The following is an 18,135-nucleotide window of genomic DNA, read 5'->3' on the forward strand; positions in this document are numbered from 1 at the left end:
CTTGGCTGTAATGAGCAGAGGGACTGACACATTTATTCTGTATCTAAAGGCACTTTGCAAGATAATTAATGTGGCTACAACCACATTTTAAGTAAATTCTCGTCCATTTGCTCAGTATCTAAAAAATGGCCATGAGTATTCCACCTATCTGATTTGTGCCATGTTTTTCGCTTTGTTTGGAGGGGGGGGCGTTGATGTCTCCACTAATTCGCAGTATAATTTTGGATATCTGGTGACAACTCAGAAAAGGTTGAGTCACAACTTGAGTCACAACTTTAAGTTGTTTTTTTAATTTCGCTTGCAGTTTTGTTATGCTTAGGCACCAAAACTACGTGATTATGGTTAGGAAAATACTTTTGGTAACCATTTTCTGGAAGACTGTCTCTTTTTAGGTGAGTCACGATGAAAAACATTAACCAGGGCCAATATGAGTTTCCTGATTTTCTGTCAAAAATGTGTTACAATGGCTTGAGAGGTTTTCTTAATTCAGTTCAGTTGCGTAAATTAACTTGCCATATCACATTCGTCGGCTCGAAGCACGATGTATTGTAAAGTAAAGGCCAGAAAACAGAGAAAATCCCAATATTCAAACATTAACCTTTGAACAAGCATTTGGCAACAGTGGGAAGGAAAAACTCCCATTTAACAGGAAGAAACCCCTGTCAGAACCAGGCTCAGTGAGGGGCAGCAATCTGTCGCTACCAGTTAATGGTACATAGCTCTGGCTTGTGAGCACAGAACCCCCGCCCACTGACTTCTATTAACGAGGGGCAGCCAATCAGAAGAAAGGAGGATGAACTAAGGGGCTGCACCAGTAATGCCCAGTATAAGATAAGGATGATGTTGCTATAAATTGACTCCAGCAGTATCCAAACATTTTTTTTAAATGGAGCTGGATATAAGCACAATATAACACACACACACATGTATATGACATATGCATGGAGGTAATACACAGTGCTCTCTTTTGTACAGGGTATAAACAGCATACTGAAGCTCCCTCTCTCTCTCACTGTCACACACACACACTTCCTGTTAAGCCTTTAATCACAAACACGCTCATTTTCAGTCCTCATGTTTACCCAGACAGATCAATCCAGCTGATCCAGCAGCTGCTGGACCTTGATCTCAAACTACCCCTGACAGATAGAGCCCCTGTTGGACGACATGCTCACTTTACTGCATGGGTAGAAGCAGGGATATCATTTATTTAGGCTGCAAATACCAAATCTATGATTGTGTGTGATTGCATGTATGTAAATGTAGTCTATCTAGTGGTCCAGTGGAGCTACAATCTCTTTTAGAGGGGTATCATTATGTATGAGTGTGCATATATTTGCACGAACAGAGTTATTTCTTTGCCTCTGTACTGGTTTATGGTTGCACACATATATTCCTCTATGTATTTCACCTGTGCGTGCGCCTGCATGCCTACATACTGGGTGCTTGCTTCTGCATTAGCATGTGTGTGTCAAGAGCATGGGTTGTAACTCACTTTGACTTCGAGCGAGGCCCCTGGCAGGGAAAGCTGTGGGCCTGGCAGGTCTCAGCAGGGCTCTAAAGCGGCTCGGCTCAGCTCCGCTGGTGGCTGCAGGCCCGTCTCCATGTCACTCGGAAGATGTGTTCACAAGAACTCCTTACTGGGAGGCCTCCAGCAAGAAAGCAGGATAATGTCATCATGTCTTATTGCTGGCAGCCATGTTAGCTCCACAATAGGTTCAGAGAGACTGTGCTGTAGAGAGGCACAGAGATTCATGCCAGTTGATTTGTACAGTGTTTGCCATTTTCCCATTATTAATGGCAGCAAGGCCACTGTTAGAGCTGCTGCAGGCCTGCCAGCTCTGCCTTAGAGAATAGGCAACTATGTGGCACCTCTTAAATCTTAAATTCTATCTCTGGCTCTTTCTATTCAACTTTCTAAAAGTACATAAAAAACAAATTAAAAGATTAATAATAATATCTGACAAGGAGTTCAATTAAAAGTTGCTATACTTAATTCTGAAATCGATATATTTAGTTTAAGTAGCAGTATTATAAAACAAGGGTTAGTAGCCAGCTTAGCTCTGTAAAATATGTAATAGACAAAGTCAAAAATGTATATATTTAAAATTTATATCCCATATGTTTAATACACATACAGTCAAAATAGAAGAAAAGGTATGTTTTGGGGGATTTATTTTTAAAGAGTGGGTGATTTATGTGAGGAAATGTTCCCTGATAAACAGAAAGTGGACCCAGTAGCAATATGAAGTAAGAGAAACTCACGTAACTCTTAGATGAAAATGCCTGCTAGGCAGCAAAGTATAATTTCTGTGTGCTACGGTAAACAAAACACGTCCAAACACATCAATCACATATCAAAGGTCACGAGGCTTATCTCAGAATACAGAGTATGTCTTTAAAATATGGGGGCTGTTCTCAAGTATCTTTTTCAAAGTACTAAAAAGTGGTTTCTGAACATAACTCATGTGTGGGTAAAACAGCAAAGAACAGTTAAAAATGTTTTTTTTAATTCTTTTATTTATTTATTGCAAAGTAGAACAAGTCTGATGTAATTACCCGTTTTCTGGTTCAAATGCTTCTTCACTTCCTAAAAGCAAACAACACAGAGACATCATTAAGAGTTAAAAACACTGGAAACACTTTCATCTCCAACAAAGGGATCATTGTGGTTTTTCTTTCAGATGTTACAATCAAAAATGTCCCCATAAAAAGAAAGAAAGACAGAGGAGAGGTACTAAGCCAGTTCCCTAGCTGACATCTAAAAATGACATGATGTCTTCTGGCCCTGGTATTTCTAGAAAAAAAATGCAACATCATATATATATTATATATTATATATATATGTATATAAATAACCTCATGTTAAATACATGTTTAATCCTTGATTGGCAAAGACAAGAGACTTGCTTGCCTTTGCCAACCTTTATCTTCTCTCTTCTGTAGTTTATCTGTCCTGTTTGCTCTCTGTGGTCTTTCATTGCTCTTCTTTCTACACTTATGCCCTTTCTTTCCCCTCACCCACCAATCAGCCAAGGCAGATGGCTGCCCCTCCCTCAGCGTGGTTCTGCCAAATGTCTCTTCCTGTTAAAAAGGAGTTTTTGCTTGACACTTTTTCCAAGTGCTTTCTCATTGGGGTTTTCTCACTAACTTATTGTATTATAACAATACTATATAATATATAGTGACTTCAGATAAATTCAGTTTTACAAATTAAATAGAGGCTTGAATGCAAAACTATTAATCAAGGGCCACGACGTCATCATTTAACAAGTGGACAGATTTATTTTCTAACAACAATAATAGCTCTACATACCCCTGAACTTGCATTTGGATTATAAGGCTGTGCCTTAAACCCACCTTGAATTTTCTATAATTTCTCATGGGAGTGGAGCAGTAGTTTCACTATTATCTCAACAATTCACACATTTAGATTTTTGGATTATTGTATTTAAATACATCGTTCATTCTCATAAATTCACAATGAAATTAATATGATCTTAAGATGCCATGTAGCTCAGCACAAGCAGACGGCAAAGCTGCCTGCCTGCCTGGATTGCTCGGGCCGAGTATTAAGGTTGAGTCAGGGAATGAAATGCATAAAGACGTGGATGTGGAAAGTGGGTGAAGTGATTCAACCAAAAGAGGGAGAAAACACAAAGATAGAGTCGTGGGACGAAGGTGGAATCGGGTACAGAGGAGGGAGAGCGGAGCCATAGTGAGAGCGAGGTTACGGCCTGGACCCTGACCCAGATTTTAAATATGGTTTCTGACAACCTGATCTGACCATGCTGCTGTGTGGTCTTCCTGTCTTTCCAATCGTTATGGATGCATGACGACCACAGAGATCTCCTCCTAGCTCTCCATGCAGTCGTTTGACGAGTTGGAGCACGTTCGTTTAATGCAGCATTAAAGTGACGCCAAGCTCGAGGTCAGACGTCGCAAGGTCCTCTTGCGTGATTTTCAAAAATGTACATGCTCATCCAGCAACAATGCAGAGAGGGCTAGAAAATGGAGATCCATATAATTACTTTATGCAGCTGCTTAAAAACAGAGGTTTGTCAGTATTATGAATAAAAACATTTTCCATGCAGACTGGAAAAAGTCTTAAATTCAAAGGGTAGAAAATTTATTTATGTACCAGCAAAGAGAAGAACACTCTGTGCAAAACAAAGTCACTGGCAGAGTTTGTAGGAGCTCGGCTTTTAGTTTTGCCTATGCCTGCTTGGTTACTTAATGGCCAAGAAGGAGCAAATGCACATGCTCATATCAGCAAACGTACGTGCTCAAAAAGCAAGAATCTACATATAGACATTCATCTTTTAATTTCTCTTAAATATTTCTGCTTTGCAACAAAAGGTTTTCATTCTTAAAATATTTTTTCATTTTTTTAAAAATCCATACAGGGATAGAAAAATGTACAATTCAAAGAAGTAGGCAGATCATTTTTCTGTGTACCAGTAAGAGAAGAACACTGGGTGCAAGCTGAAGTCTTTGGCAGAGGTTGCTGGCACTCGCTTTTTGCTTTTGCTGGTTTGCTGGCAATGCCTACGCCTGTTTGGTTACTTAATGGCCAAGCAGGAGCTATAACCAAGCCAGCTTCTTTAGAAGAAGAAATCAAGATTTTGGGGCATTTGGCAGAGTTAATGGGATTATTTTTTAATAGCCAGTATTAATAATTCATAATAAAATCCTATCAGAGAGACACTATCATAGTAGTGTCTGTTGTTAAGCTGCGGTTTTTATTTGCTCCATTATTACTAGCAAAATAAAACGGGGAATGGGTATGACGTTGTCTTTATATTTGGGAGGTATTACAGTTTTTAGGGGGGCTGAATGTTGGTGTACATTTCTTGAATTTATAGCCTGCCTCTGTGGATAAACATAAACCAACACACACACATGCACACAACTGCACTGTGTGTTGAGATCACTGGGAGTTAGGTGACAGATACTGAGAATGCCTGGGCCTAAATTAAGCCCACTGCTTCATCAAAAACATCCTGCCTTTCTGCTCAGGCTCAGATTGTGTTCGCTTTTCACGGGGAGCTCAGGTAAGCTAGTGGGGGCAAACGCACTTTTATTCACACGCACGCTCAAGCATTACATTTTGTTACAGAGGCTGTGAGAAGCGATGGAAAACTGTCCTGTTTAATCTTTTTAAAAAATAAGTGCTATTGCTCATATTATTCTTATCACATATTTGTGATGATAAAATTGACTCGCTGCAGCGTTGCTGTTTGTTGTGCCAAGAACAAAGACATGGAAAAAATGTAATATTGTTTTATAACCGTCGCTCTTTCTCTGCAAATAAAAGACATGCACCGCTTGGGATAATTCCTTAAATGTACTGTATAAATTCTTTAAATGATGACAGCATAGCTGAGCTTAGCCGAGTTGACACTCGCATGCATGCATGCACACAGATGCGTTAAAATTCTAGAAATTTTCCTAGTGCTGTGGGTGTGTAGCGAGAAGTTAAAATAAAGAGTTTTGCATACAAAAACATAAAACTAGCTCATAAAACACGTTTTACTTTAATGTAAACACTAAAATAAAAATCTATACATGACACAATGAATGCATTATTTTGATTTTTTACAGTGAGGATTTGTTCAGAATGAGTTCTTCTCTAAAACACATGAAGGCATGACCTTTGCTTCAAATGCAGCATTGTTCTTCTGTTCGGTTACTTCTAGGAAATGTTTTGAGTACCTCTTTCCATATGCTTGCTGGGAAGGAGAATAAATTCACCTGTATATACACACGATCACAGTATGACCTATATACAGTAACAAAGAGCCAAAAAAATTGGGTGTGAGCATAGAAGGCTAAGGAGGCCAGGAGGGAGGGAGGCAGGGAAGGAGGAGGAGGAGAGTTCTGCACCACTCTGCTCCAGCTCCGACTCTACTGGTGACCCCGCGGCTGTAAATCTGAAAGCAGAAGACCATTCCTCACTTCTTGTTTTTTCCTTTCTCCTTTTCGCTCTCTGGCCCTTTCACATATCAGCGTCTGTGAATGACTTTCAGTATTTGATCTCGGCTCATTACATCTGCTTGGCAAGTCACAGTAGGATATTTAGTTTTACAAGTGAGATCGGGAGGTGAAAATAAGTGTTTAGTTGCAGATGTTTTGGACTTTTTCAAACGACAACTTGAAGTTAATCAGATATGATGTGACCGTCACCACAGCAAATGTCACTGTTGGCCTCTTTGTGTTAACAGACAGCTTAATTAAGCAGTCACGCTGCCTCGATGTTCAGTTCGGTAAGCAGAGCTACATCGCTAAAACAAGTATTAAGCCTTTTTTACTCGTGCTCATTAAGCATGCATGTCTTCTTATTTACACCCACTTCAAAGCCTTCTGTGTGACAGTTGCCAAGCGGGGGAAAAAAATGAAAGGAAAGAGGCGAGAATAAGAGAAGAGACTCACTAATACAGTCAATTTCCAGGAAAACCCGACTGTGACCAGTTAATTATCTTGATGCCTAACACACAACATGTCTGTCTGAGCCCGAATTCAACGCTGTGGGAGCCATTAGAAAAGAACAAAATTTGGTCAAGGCCAGCTAGAGGTTTTTAATGCAGGTCCCACTGGTTTTCACCAAACTAAGACTGAAATGTTTGTCAAAATGACAATAAAGGTAAAATATCTGCAGGGGCGTTGCGTTTCCCTAGCAAAGTCTTCCCAAATGAGTCCTCCTAATGTAACAGAGTAAACAATTCTTGGCTTCTAGTTTTCGAGCCAACTTCCAAATTTTAATGTTTACCTACCTAATTCCCTCCAGCATGAGACTGGGTGGAAAAACTGCCATACAACCGGATCACAATTCCAAAACCTTAATGAATGACTGTTTTAGTTAGGATTTTTCAGGGATCATTGTGCATTACCTGTCAAAATTAACTATATCAGCATTTCTGAAGACACTACCGGAGTCTGTGTGTGGCTTAGTATGAAAATGTCCCTGAGCAAAAGACTAATATACATTCTCATGTGTGTGATCTGAGATCATAACTCTGTGAAACGGCATCAACACTGGAAATGTGGTCTGCTCTTTAAGTGCTGCTATTTTGCCAACAAAGAATGTGCCCAAAGCTTCATTACTAATCTGACTATATGACAAGACTGACAAGAGAACCTCAGAAGGAAACTGAAAACACAATGAAGATTTAAGCTTTATCACATTTTAAAACTGTGATTTTCCCACATACCATATTTAGTCCCACAAGGATCCTGCCAAGATCACTTGAAAGTTGTGCAAAGTCTGACCTTTTATTTCTTGTTATTTTACAGTGATTTAACAAAAGCTACAGCAGGGGGAAGAGTATAAATACTATTAAAACATTTCAGCTGGTGTTTCTGAGACAATCAGACAACATTATGTCAGCTGAATAATGGCCACCCAGGCAGACGTCACAATATTTTGGACGTCAGACAGCATCCTGTCAAAAAGACTGCAGTATGCCCAGTTTTTGTTTTTTTTTGTTTTGTTTCTTTTTGCATTCTCTCTCGTAGTTTTATGAATGTAACACACAACATTTTGGAGCGCACACACACAAGTGAGCCAACAGAAGGATGATGTTGGTTCTGTCAGTTGTGGCGATGGAAAGTCATAGTCCCTGATCACTGTGCTAGCAAAATACGGTGTAATCTGTTTCATTAATAACATTATGCTTTATTTATTCCAAAACATGAATGGAGTGCAACTCACAATGACCTGTTTTAGAAAAACTGTTGGTCAAATAGGAGTCATGCTAACTTTTCCACTGCTTAGCTGTCAGGTTAGAACAGGAAACTTGGGTTACAGTTTGCACAGGCTCACCACAATTGGACAACGGAAAATTGGAAAAATGTTGCCTGGTCTGATGAGTCTTTATTTGGAAGGTAAGGTCAGCATTTGGTGCAAACAACATGAAAGCGTGGATTCATCCTGCCTCGTATCAACACTTCAGCCTGGTGGTGGTGGTGTATCAGTGTGGCAGATATTTTCATATTTTGGGCCCCTCAAGTACCAGCTGAGCATTTTTTAAACACCACAGTCTACCTGAGTACTGTTTCTGACCATAGTGTACCCATCTTCTTCTGGCTGCTTCCAGCAGGATAGCACACCATATCACAAAGCTCAAATCATCTCAGGCTATTTTTTTAAATGAGTTCCCTATCCTCAAATTGCCTCCACAATCACCAGATCTCAATCCAATAGTGCACCTCTCGGATGTACAGTCAACAAATCTGCAGCAAGTGTGTGATTCTATCAAGTCAATATGAACCAAAATCTCTGAGGAATGTTTCCAGCAGCTTGTTGAATCTGAAGCGTGAAGAATTAAAGCAGTTCTGAAGGCAAAACGGGCTCCAACCCACTAGTAGCAAAGTATAACTAATGAAGTGTCTTGTGAGTGCATATATCTGATAGAAAGCGAGGAAGTCTCCTAAATAGGTCCCCGTTTAATTTAGAAGTTACAAATAATCTAAAGATTTAAATGTTAGCGTTTGCTGAAATTGATGCATGACTTAGATTTCCAAAATCCAACAGACAGCAAGACCCTTAGGCATGAATTTACCTTCCGTTTTAGTTTGAGCTCAGCTTATAGCGGTGATTCTGAATTGGATTATTTGTATTTGAGATGCAGTAGCTGATAAAATCTGCAAGGACCCTGCAGACAAAACTGCAAACTCGCACAAATGATGTGAAGAGTGGCTGAAATTGTGAGAATTATTCCTGGAGGGATTGCTCATTGTATAAACGGGATGCTTATTCAAGCTTTTGACATTTTAAATTATGAAAGAAGTTGTGTAGTTCTTTAATAGCTTTTTAAATACTGGCTTTGTTAGCTTTGCGCACTGTTGGATATGGATGGGTAGAGAGGGGAGGATGGCAGGCTTGAGTCTGATGAGGGGAATTTCGTGCACTGACAAAGTTTAGCCAAGTTTATCCTACAAACTCCATCACCTCCTGACCCACCCCCCTTCCACCACCATCCTCCCGTACAGCCTTCAGGAAAATGGGAGTGCTTATTCTGTTATGTGCATGTGCTTTTTAACAAGTTGATTTATGAAACAAGTGTAACTGTTTCTAAAGCTTTGTTGGCAGGATAAGCAGTGTTGCATTTATTCCGGCCTCTACATCTCCTCAGCTGATGTTGCTTAAAGGCATTTGTATCCTCCCCTGGCTTAATACAGCCCGAGACAATTTGGCAATTATTCGCACAGTTTGAAATGTCAGCAGACGTGAGAAAACTGAGAGGATATGAGTGTGTGATTCATTGTTGTGTCAATATTTCCAAATAAGAACAGGCTCACTGTGCTGTAGCTCCACGTAATCACTTTTAAGTATGATTAAAACCGATACCTTTTAATGGAGCCATACAGGCGTACACACCTTTCCAAATGTAGGTGGTGGGAAAAGGAAACTGAGAATTGTTGGCGATGAGCATATACTGTATCTCTCAAGTCCTCCATTTATATTCATTATATGCATTGGTGCACGCGTGTTTGAATCAACTTGTTTGTTTTGAGCACCCTGAGCTTTCAAAGAAATAGCTCGGCATTTTTGAGAAGCACGCGTACTTTCTTTCTGGCCAAGAGTTAGATGAGAAGATTGATACCATTCCTGTGTCTGTAGGGTAAGCGCGCAGCTGGAGCCAGGAGCTGTGACGCAACCTGTTTTAATTCAGTTTAGGGATGCAATGATTAGGTGATTGATCGGTTAGTAGATCGACGGAAAATTAATCAGACTTGTCTGTGTTAATGCAATTATCTCTGCAATCATTTTGAAAGCAAAAATGTGAAAATACTGCCAGTGCACACTTGTAAAATGCCAGAATTTGATGATTTTTCTTCTTTTTTTTTGCAGTATTACTTGATAGTAAACCGACTAGGTGCTCAAATATATATTCAGCTGGGAAATTGCAGTTTTCTTACATGTTATAGATATAATTAATAACTGAGGAGGAAAACTGCTAATTAAGCACATATGCACATAAGTTACAAGCAAAGTTTAAAAAGCTGGAAAACACCAGTGCAGTCAGCTGTACACCACGGTACTGGACAGCAACGACATCATCACATTAATCAATACCAGCTGATGTATAACTCTGAGGAGATAGTTACTATCAGGGTTATGTGAACGCTGATTACTTACTCACTGTTTGCTCAGGTTGAGCCTGTTGTCAAGGGCTGATTGGCTGAAAGCAGGTCAAGAAGGTTCTGTCTCTCTATTTATTTTTTTCTTTTAAAGAGGGGCGCACAAGAAATGCCTGCTCCGCTTTTGATCGCCTCGACACTTTTGTTTGCAGTGTTTGCTCTAGATTTGAGTGGTTTTCAGATCCTGCCGGCACACACCCTAATGGTTAAAGTCTCTTTGCATAAAGATTGGAAACGCGAACGTGGCTAATATGACTCGGCCTGTCAGCTCAGTAATTAGCTCGTTTTATCTCCATCAATTACAGCTGTACAGAAAGGATTAGGTAAACAAAGGTATTTTGTGTCGGACTCATACCTTGCTAGAAACTGCACGATCATAAGAAGACTTGACGTTGCCAAGAAATCACACATTAGCCCTTTGAAACTAACAAACCAGTCTTTTATCACTTATATGAGGTGCTTATAGGTGGAATTTTGATTAACTTATAACAGAGACAGCATAGCTTCTTTCCTATTTTTACATTGAGGATGATCCCACAAAGAGGATGCCCACAGATTTTTGGTCCCTCACAAGGAGATGTGAGTCAGTGTAAAAGGAAAGTTCTGGTTTAACCGTCTATCGTTTCATTTACTCGAACATATTAGACTTTTCTGTCAAAGAAGTTTGCAGACAACATTAAATTTATGTTAAGATAGCAATTAAAGAGGTGCGTGATACTCTTCTTTTCTTTAATATTATATAATGTTAGAGTGATGAGCCAATGAGCCACAAGCTCAGGCTTCAGACTGCTCCAAACACTCAGTTTCAGGCAGGTTACTTTCTAGTCATCGCTCTTTATAATGTGAATAAATTTGGATGTCCTGGTCATATGAAAAACACAGCTCTGGCTGTGAACACCGAAGCCCCACCCATCCGCCGTCCAAATCATTTGCTTGTGAGGGGCTACCAATCAGCAGAAAGTTAACGTAAAGGGAGCTAAAACAGCTTATTCCACTAGTTGAACTGAGAGCCTAAACCAAGCCCCAGTATTAAAACAAGGGATTATTTTGAACTCTGAATCATGCAGGGGTACTCTAGTAGAGTCCAAGAATAAAAATAAGTGTTGGAAATGAGCATAATAGGTTCTCTTTAAGTGTTTTTTCCACATAGCGATGAAAGAAGAAGAAGAAGGTGTATTGGAGAAAAAAGTCAACATTAAAAGTGGCGACATGACCACAGGAATTTGCCTCGATCAGAAACCATGTTTACGCCGTTCCTGCGCGTACTGTAAGTTGTACATGTTGTTTGCAGTCAGACATCTACGCTGCCCAAAATTACCCATCCTGTGTGTCAACGAGATAAGTCAACACAAAAACAGCCAAGTACGACAAGAAAACACAAGAGGCATGAAGGATGAAAAATGAAACCCTGTCAACCCAAATAAGAACATCATGCAAGCTCTTCTGAATATTTGGGATGCAAATGTAACAGATATTTCCAAAACTGTTGGTTTTGGAGTCAATCCTGCACTGCACCGCTGTTCTTATGCCCAAGGAATGAGAAGGAAGTTCCAAGAAGGCACATTTCTGGGTCGCCTCAGGCCTGGCTGTCACGCCGTGGCTCCTATTACTCCTGCGCCAACATGAAACAGCTCGTCGTTTAAAACTAAAAAGATGTGCTCCACACACAGGCGGCATATTCATGTCCACATCAGTTGCAAAGGTTACTGTGAGGAAAAACAATGCAGGTGCTGATATTTCACAGACCTGTCAGCTGTGCAGCTCAACAACACAAGCATACAACAAAAGAGAGCATAAAGGACATAAAAACACATGCACAATCTGCCTTTTCTTCAGAAAAACTACTATGAAAGGATCATGCTGCTCCTGTGACTGATGATTTTGCCAACATAAAGACTGAAAAAGCAGCAATTGATGTTTTCCAAGTGGCTTGAAAAACTTCCACTGACAGTTTCGATAGAAGCGGAAAACCTCTTTTCTGTAATGGAAGAAGGTTTTGGGGGAAGATGGGTTTTCCCTTTTTGTAATATCCTCAGAGCCAGGCTTGGCACCGACGCCCTCTGGACTGGAGGATCTTGGCTCGGAGCAGACAATGGGGCTTCAAGTGAGTCACAGCAAGTAGGAGAAAAGATCAGAGAAACCATAAGGCTTTGTCATGCTGCTGATTAGCTGGAACTGTTCATTTCATTTTCTCGTTAACAACAAATGTTACAGGAAAGTTTTAGGGAACGCAAGCTTTTGAATTTAACGGAACGCCGCGCTAAAAGTGGCCGAGCGGCAGCTCACCATTAACCCTCTTAGCTGTGAAGAGCAGCAAGGAGTGCGAGGAGTAAAATGGCCACCTTCTCATTTCGCCTGCTGAAGTGCTTGGACTGATAAAACACTCACTGCTGCGGGTTTGTTTGGTGAGAATTGGCTGCGGAGCCACTTCTTTGGCAAATGATCTTCCTGCCAAAACAAACAGCCGCTTTTCTTCACCCCTTATCCACATACGCACACGAACACACACATTTTACTTGCTGACTCCACACAATGGCATGACTGTATCTGCAGCACCAAACAGACATCTGCCAATCGCCCTGCGGAGCTCATTGTTACTCAACACCGGGGCACACAAACGCTGAGCCGAGTTCAGTCTCCAACAGATTTTTGCACTGCAACGAGAAAGTGCCAATGAGGTCTGCCAACGTGCATCGCTGACCCCGAATAGCCAGAAAACAACTGGAACCTGATGTGCCCCCGGACTGTGGTGGGTAAAACAGAGAGAAGACAAGAGAAAAGGAAAGGAAGCTGAACTTGAACTCAGCTCAGGCACCAAAGCACCTCTCAGCTACGAGCACTGCATTCCTCTGCATACTACAGCACAAACATCGGCACTGTATCTGCACTTGCATATTCAAACATAACGACAAAGATAAACAGCTGACGATGAAGCACGGCTGCTGATTGAAGTCATGGCTCAGTACCTGCAAGCAGTTAAGCATACCCTATAGAAGACTAACAGAAGGGAATAACACGGCCGGGTGCATTTGTGTGCCACATTTGTGTTTACAGTTATAACGCAGCGAGTCTAAAGATCTCATATGGCTATGTGTACAAAAGACACACCTCCTTCTCTTATTTCTCTTATCGCTAAAGCCTGGGAGGCATGTGCAGCGTTTATTTTGACCTTTCTGTCTTCCTACAGCATGATCTGACTGCTGTGTGCAGCAAAGCCTTGGTTTTTTTTTTTTGTTTGTTTGTTTCATTTACCGCTGCAGCATGCCGTTTCCAGATCTCTTCAAAAAGTGGCAATTGAAATGTATTTCTTCAAGAGTTTATTTATCGATGCTGGAATTCATAAGTGGATCTTTCACATCACTCAGTCACTGAGAACTGAGTCATAGAAGCTATTCATAAATCGAGCCAGTGATTTACTTCCACCACTTAAAACGTAAGGAATGTCTTAGCTAGTAGAGACAGTAATAATGTGTAAATCAGTCACTGGGAAACATATGTGGCTCCATCTAATAAAAAGCAATCATTGGTGCCAACAGGAGGTCACTGTAGTACCAGCATAACCATGAAACATTTCCATGCTATGCATTAAAAGTAGCTGCCAATTTGATGTGTGACTGTAATACTTTTTACATGTACATTCACAGAGGGATATTTCGTGTGGGTCTCAGAGTTAACAGTATTCAAATGATTTAAACTGGATTAGTGGACAGCTGATGTTTCGGGGCCTCCGGTATACCCGGCGGATTGCAGGCCAAGAGTTCCTGTTCATTGTGCCAATCACTGGTCATGAAAGCAGATGCATTTTTAAAAAGAGAAACTGTTGTCAGGCAGCAGATGACAGGTTCAAAATTAGTGTGTTCCCCGTTTTGCTTCCCCCTACACAGCTTGCTGACCTCTGAAGCCCACTCAAACATCACAAGTCAACCAAAAAGGGTCCGGTACCAAAACTTTTGTGCTGTCTTAAAACCTGGTTTCAAAGAGCAGAGGCGGGTGTTAGGGTGTTATCTGACACAATTAGTGAAATTGTTACTTGTGTTTGACCCGTTGTCCCAATTTTTCCCAGTGAACATCGTGAATATGTTCTTACTTTCTTTGTAGAAAAATGAGTAGTGTGAGAAATAATATTTTTTCTTCAGCATCTTCGCTGCCTGTTCCTACCCCAGCCCTTTTTACGTTTCTTTTTGTGAACTGGTCAAATTAGTTGATTCAATAAAAACATCCTCCTGCTATCACAAAATTTTACATGTATCTCTGTTGAAAACTGTCTTTCAGTCTTATCAGTCAAAGTTTGCTTTCTTTAATCAAGACCAGAGCGCTATCATCCACCCATTAAAAACAGAAAAACAGCTTGTCGCCTCTCTTCTCAGTAGTTACAGACTAATCTTAAAATTACCTTTTATTGCTAAAATTTTGCAGAATGTCATAGCTAAGTGGTTTGGACAAAAAAAAAACACCTTCTTGATAGATTTCAGTCTGGCTTTCATAGACCTCATTCCATCAAAACAGCTCTTCCTAGAGTCTCAAACAACCTCTCGATCCAAAGTGATTCAAGGAAATGTTCTGTTTTGCTGATGTTGTTCTGGCCTCTGCCATCGCCACTGCTGACAATCACGTTATTTGTGATAGGCTGAGATACTGGTCGGTCTCTATCGGCGTTCTCTTTTAGGGCCCTTACTGTTTCTCTTATATCTGTTCGTTCTTCAACACATTTTGAGCACTTTAAAGGACATTTCTTACCATGGCTATGCAGATGACATTCAGTTATATATCTATTTTAAGCCCCGAGATATTTCTGTTGCACATCACGCTTATGCGAATAGATTCTATTAAAAGTTGTTAAGCTGACAATTTTTGCCAACTTAATGAAGAGAAAACAGAAGTCCCTGTTTGTGCCTCTAAGAGATTTGTGCCTAAGGTTATGGAAACGTCGCCTTGCCACTTTTGCCAAGTTTTCTATCAGGAATGTTTGAGTAACTTTTGACTCCCCTTTCACTTTGGTGCTCACGTTAAATCTCTGGCTTGCTCTTGTTTTTAATCACTTAAGTTGACAAGGACAAGGACTGGTGTACATCAGTGGACTTTTATACCCATACATCCCCAGCAGGTCCCTGAGGTCATGTGAAAAGGGCCTGATAACAATGCAGCATACAAGACTGAGAACTAAAGGCAACAAAGGTTTTGCCGACAGTGGCTCCCAGACTGTGGAAATCTCTCCCTCTGAGCCTGAAATCTGTGAACATTGTGGTATCTTTTAAAAGGCAGCTAAAAACTCACCTGCTGTTCAGACTTTTTGTTTGCGAGCAGAAGCCAATCAGAAGAAAGCTGGCTTAAACCAGTGGTTCTCAAATGGTGGGGTGTAGAATCACTGCAGGTGGGACAACCAGGTGAAAAATATGGGTTAAAATAAGGGTTATTTTAAAGAAAATAAAGGGTTTGCTTATGTTAATCTCCTGACCTTTAAGTAAAAGTCAGCTTGAATCCTTTTTTGCACTGTTAATGATTGAGTGTGGGGTGTGAACATTTTTTTGCCTTCTGAAATGGGGCGTGCCAGAAAAAGTTTCGGAACATCTGGCTTAAAGAACAGGGGGAAGTACACTAAAATGGCTTATTTCAGTCAGAGTGACGGAGAGGCTGCACAGAGGCCCAGTAAAACATAAATAAGGATTATTTTGAACTGTGAATCTTGCAAAGCTACTCTAGTAGACTCCCACATAGAAAAATGTACTTAGAAATGAGTAAAGGTCCCCTTTTAGGTGGTTTTCTAACAAATCCTGAACAATTCCTCTAAGAAAAGAACATTTTTATGTTTATTAGAGGAAAATGCTTAGCATAGACGACATTAATTTTATGCAATCAGAAACTATGTGTACACTGTCCCTGTACTGTACTTCAGTGAAGTGCAAGAATATAAAATGTAAAGCTGGAAAAGACCATAATAGGTCTGCTTTACTCTTTCAAGTAAGAAATGACCGTGAGAGATATGTGATAGATTATATTAATCTCTGTGTAGTCCAACCATAGCCAGTGTCACAAGCTCTGGCTATGGCAGTGCTGCAGGCATCCACAAAGAGAAGGCCTGCTCCAGTTTTTTCTCCCTGTCTCCCTTTTGTCTGCAGTGTTTGCTCTGGATTTGAGTGGTTCTTCTGGCGTTGGAGCGCTGTCGGCCCACGCCCTATAATGCCAACCTCTGTTAGAGAAAGATCTGGGTCTGTGCCACCGCCGGTAAGATGAGGCCTATGCTAGGGTTATGGGCGTGCCTATTTCACCTGTTGAGTCATGCCACTATCGTATATTCATCACCAGCCTATTTGCTGCGTGTGCAAAAATTAATTGCTCGTAGTTTTTGCACACCAAACGGTTTGGTGTGGCAGGTGCAGGCATCACATATGCATGTATAAAACAGATGTGGGTGCATTTGCTCACAGTCATTCAGACTTTCTGCTGACTCCCTCCCCCCTCCGTCATGGAGTAGTCTGTTAACACCCAGTTCACCAACACTCATATCCGAGGACTTAAGCTGCTGAATCGCAGGCAGATGAAGAGAAGCCACGGTGCATGTTGCGCCGCTACCCCTGTTACCTATATTTATTCTCTGTCTCGTCATCACTCTGTACAACTCTGTCGTCCACAGGCTTGCTGTTGTGGCACATTTATCACTGTAAAGATGGGTTCACATAACCATGAAAGAGCTTTTTTTTTGTAAGCCGAGCTGCGCAGAAAGAAAAGAAGCAACGAGACTTAAAACATCTCCCTCTGTTCACTGTGCACTACCGATACATATTCATAAAGCAGTTCTTCTCCTTTTGTAAAGTTTCTTTGATAAAATATTTTGACAGTGTTGCCTAATTTGGAGCAAGAGCAGAGGCCTGCACTGACTTGCTGTAATTTAAAACCCAAATACAAGCTGATAGTTACTGAAGTAAATCTTCCGTTTCAAAATACCTCAATATTTAACATCGATCATACTTCTCATTCTAGACTTTACGCCCGACTCTGTCTGGTCTCCCACAATGTTTCTAAGAGCTACCGTAGCTACTCCGACGTGTCAGGTCAAACGCAAGCTCTGTAAGCGGACGTGTTCTCGGATACCCAGAACGACCTTTAAGAGTACAAAACGTGGTTATCAGAAGGGCCATTATGGCCACTGCTGAAATTCAAATGGCTTTGGTAGATAATGATGCAGTATTTCCAACATACGCTCGTCAGTCACTCGAGAGCGGAGACATTTGGGGAAAATTTGTGTGACTCAATGCAACTGGAGTAGGTTCAGCTTTGGTAAATAATTCATTTATCATAATTTGTGCCTTATGACGTGTCAAATTACACCAAACTGGAATGAACCTGGCTTTGATGACAGAATCTAAAAAGCCCATCCCTTGTGAATTTGACCCCAGGCTCACCCGCCACCCCCACTCCCCCCCACCACCCCCCTTCCCTCTGTTCTCGGCTGGTAAAAGAAACGCTGCCTGGTGTTGAGCTGGTGCCTCAGGGACTGATGGCGGCTGAGCAGCAGCCATGAGGGAAGCACACTGTCAGTCCTGTGATAGCCGTATGAGATTCCACATGCTCTGATGAGTAATTCCTCCCTCCCCTCTCCATCACCATGTGGTTCGTGGCCCTGAGTCATCGTCCACACTTTCCCTCACTCCCTATCCTCTTGTCTGTCTCTCTCTCTCGACGTAAAGAGGTCTCTTCCTTCCTTCAGCGACCGTCCCACAGGGAAACTCAACAGAATAGCCTCCCTCAGATGACTCATTCGCCAACATCGAGAGCTCCACACCACCCGTTCTCCAGCCATGACAGCCCACCACACCACACCCAGGCCTGGATCCCATGTCCTCCACGGCCCGCTTGCCTCTATCAGTGCGTGTCTTCTTGCCTGTCCTTTTCTGTTTTTCTGTCTGCCTGGTAGCCATTTTCTGTGTCTCTCTGCATAGCTGCTGTCTTGTCAAGATGCTTCATTGTTTACCTGTCTTTACACTCCCATCTGTC

At 41.3% G+C, this 18,135-nt stretch overlaps 1 long non-coding RNA gene across 3 annotated transcripts in view; it reads right to left on the bottom strand.

The window, feature by feature from the left end:
* The window catches only part of LOC116320736, a 34,365-nt gene extending 16,834 nt beyond the window's left edge, over positions 1-17,531 (bottom strand). For all 3 annotated transcript variants that reach the window (XR_004199473.2, XR_005613394.1, XR_005613393.1), the window contains exon 1: positions 1,496-17,531. This is a non-coding gene — a long non-coding RNA (uncharacterized LOC116320736). The remainder of the gene's footprint in view (positions 1-1,495) is intronic.
* Between the last annotated feature and the right edge of the window lie 604 nt (positions 17,532-18,135).

This window comes from Oreochromis aureus, linkage group 6, assembly GCF_013358895.1.
Source record: "Oreochromis aureus strain Israel breed Guangdong linkage group 6, ZZ_aureus, whole genome shotgun sequence".
NCBI lineage: Eukaryota > Metazoa > Chordata > Actinopteri > Cichliformes > Cichlidae > Oreochromis > Oreochromis aureus.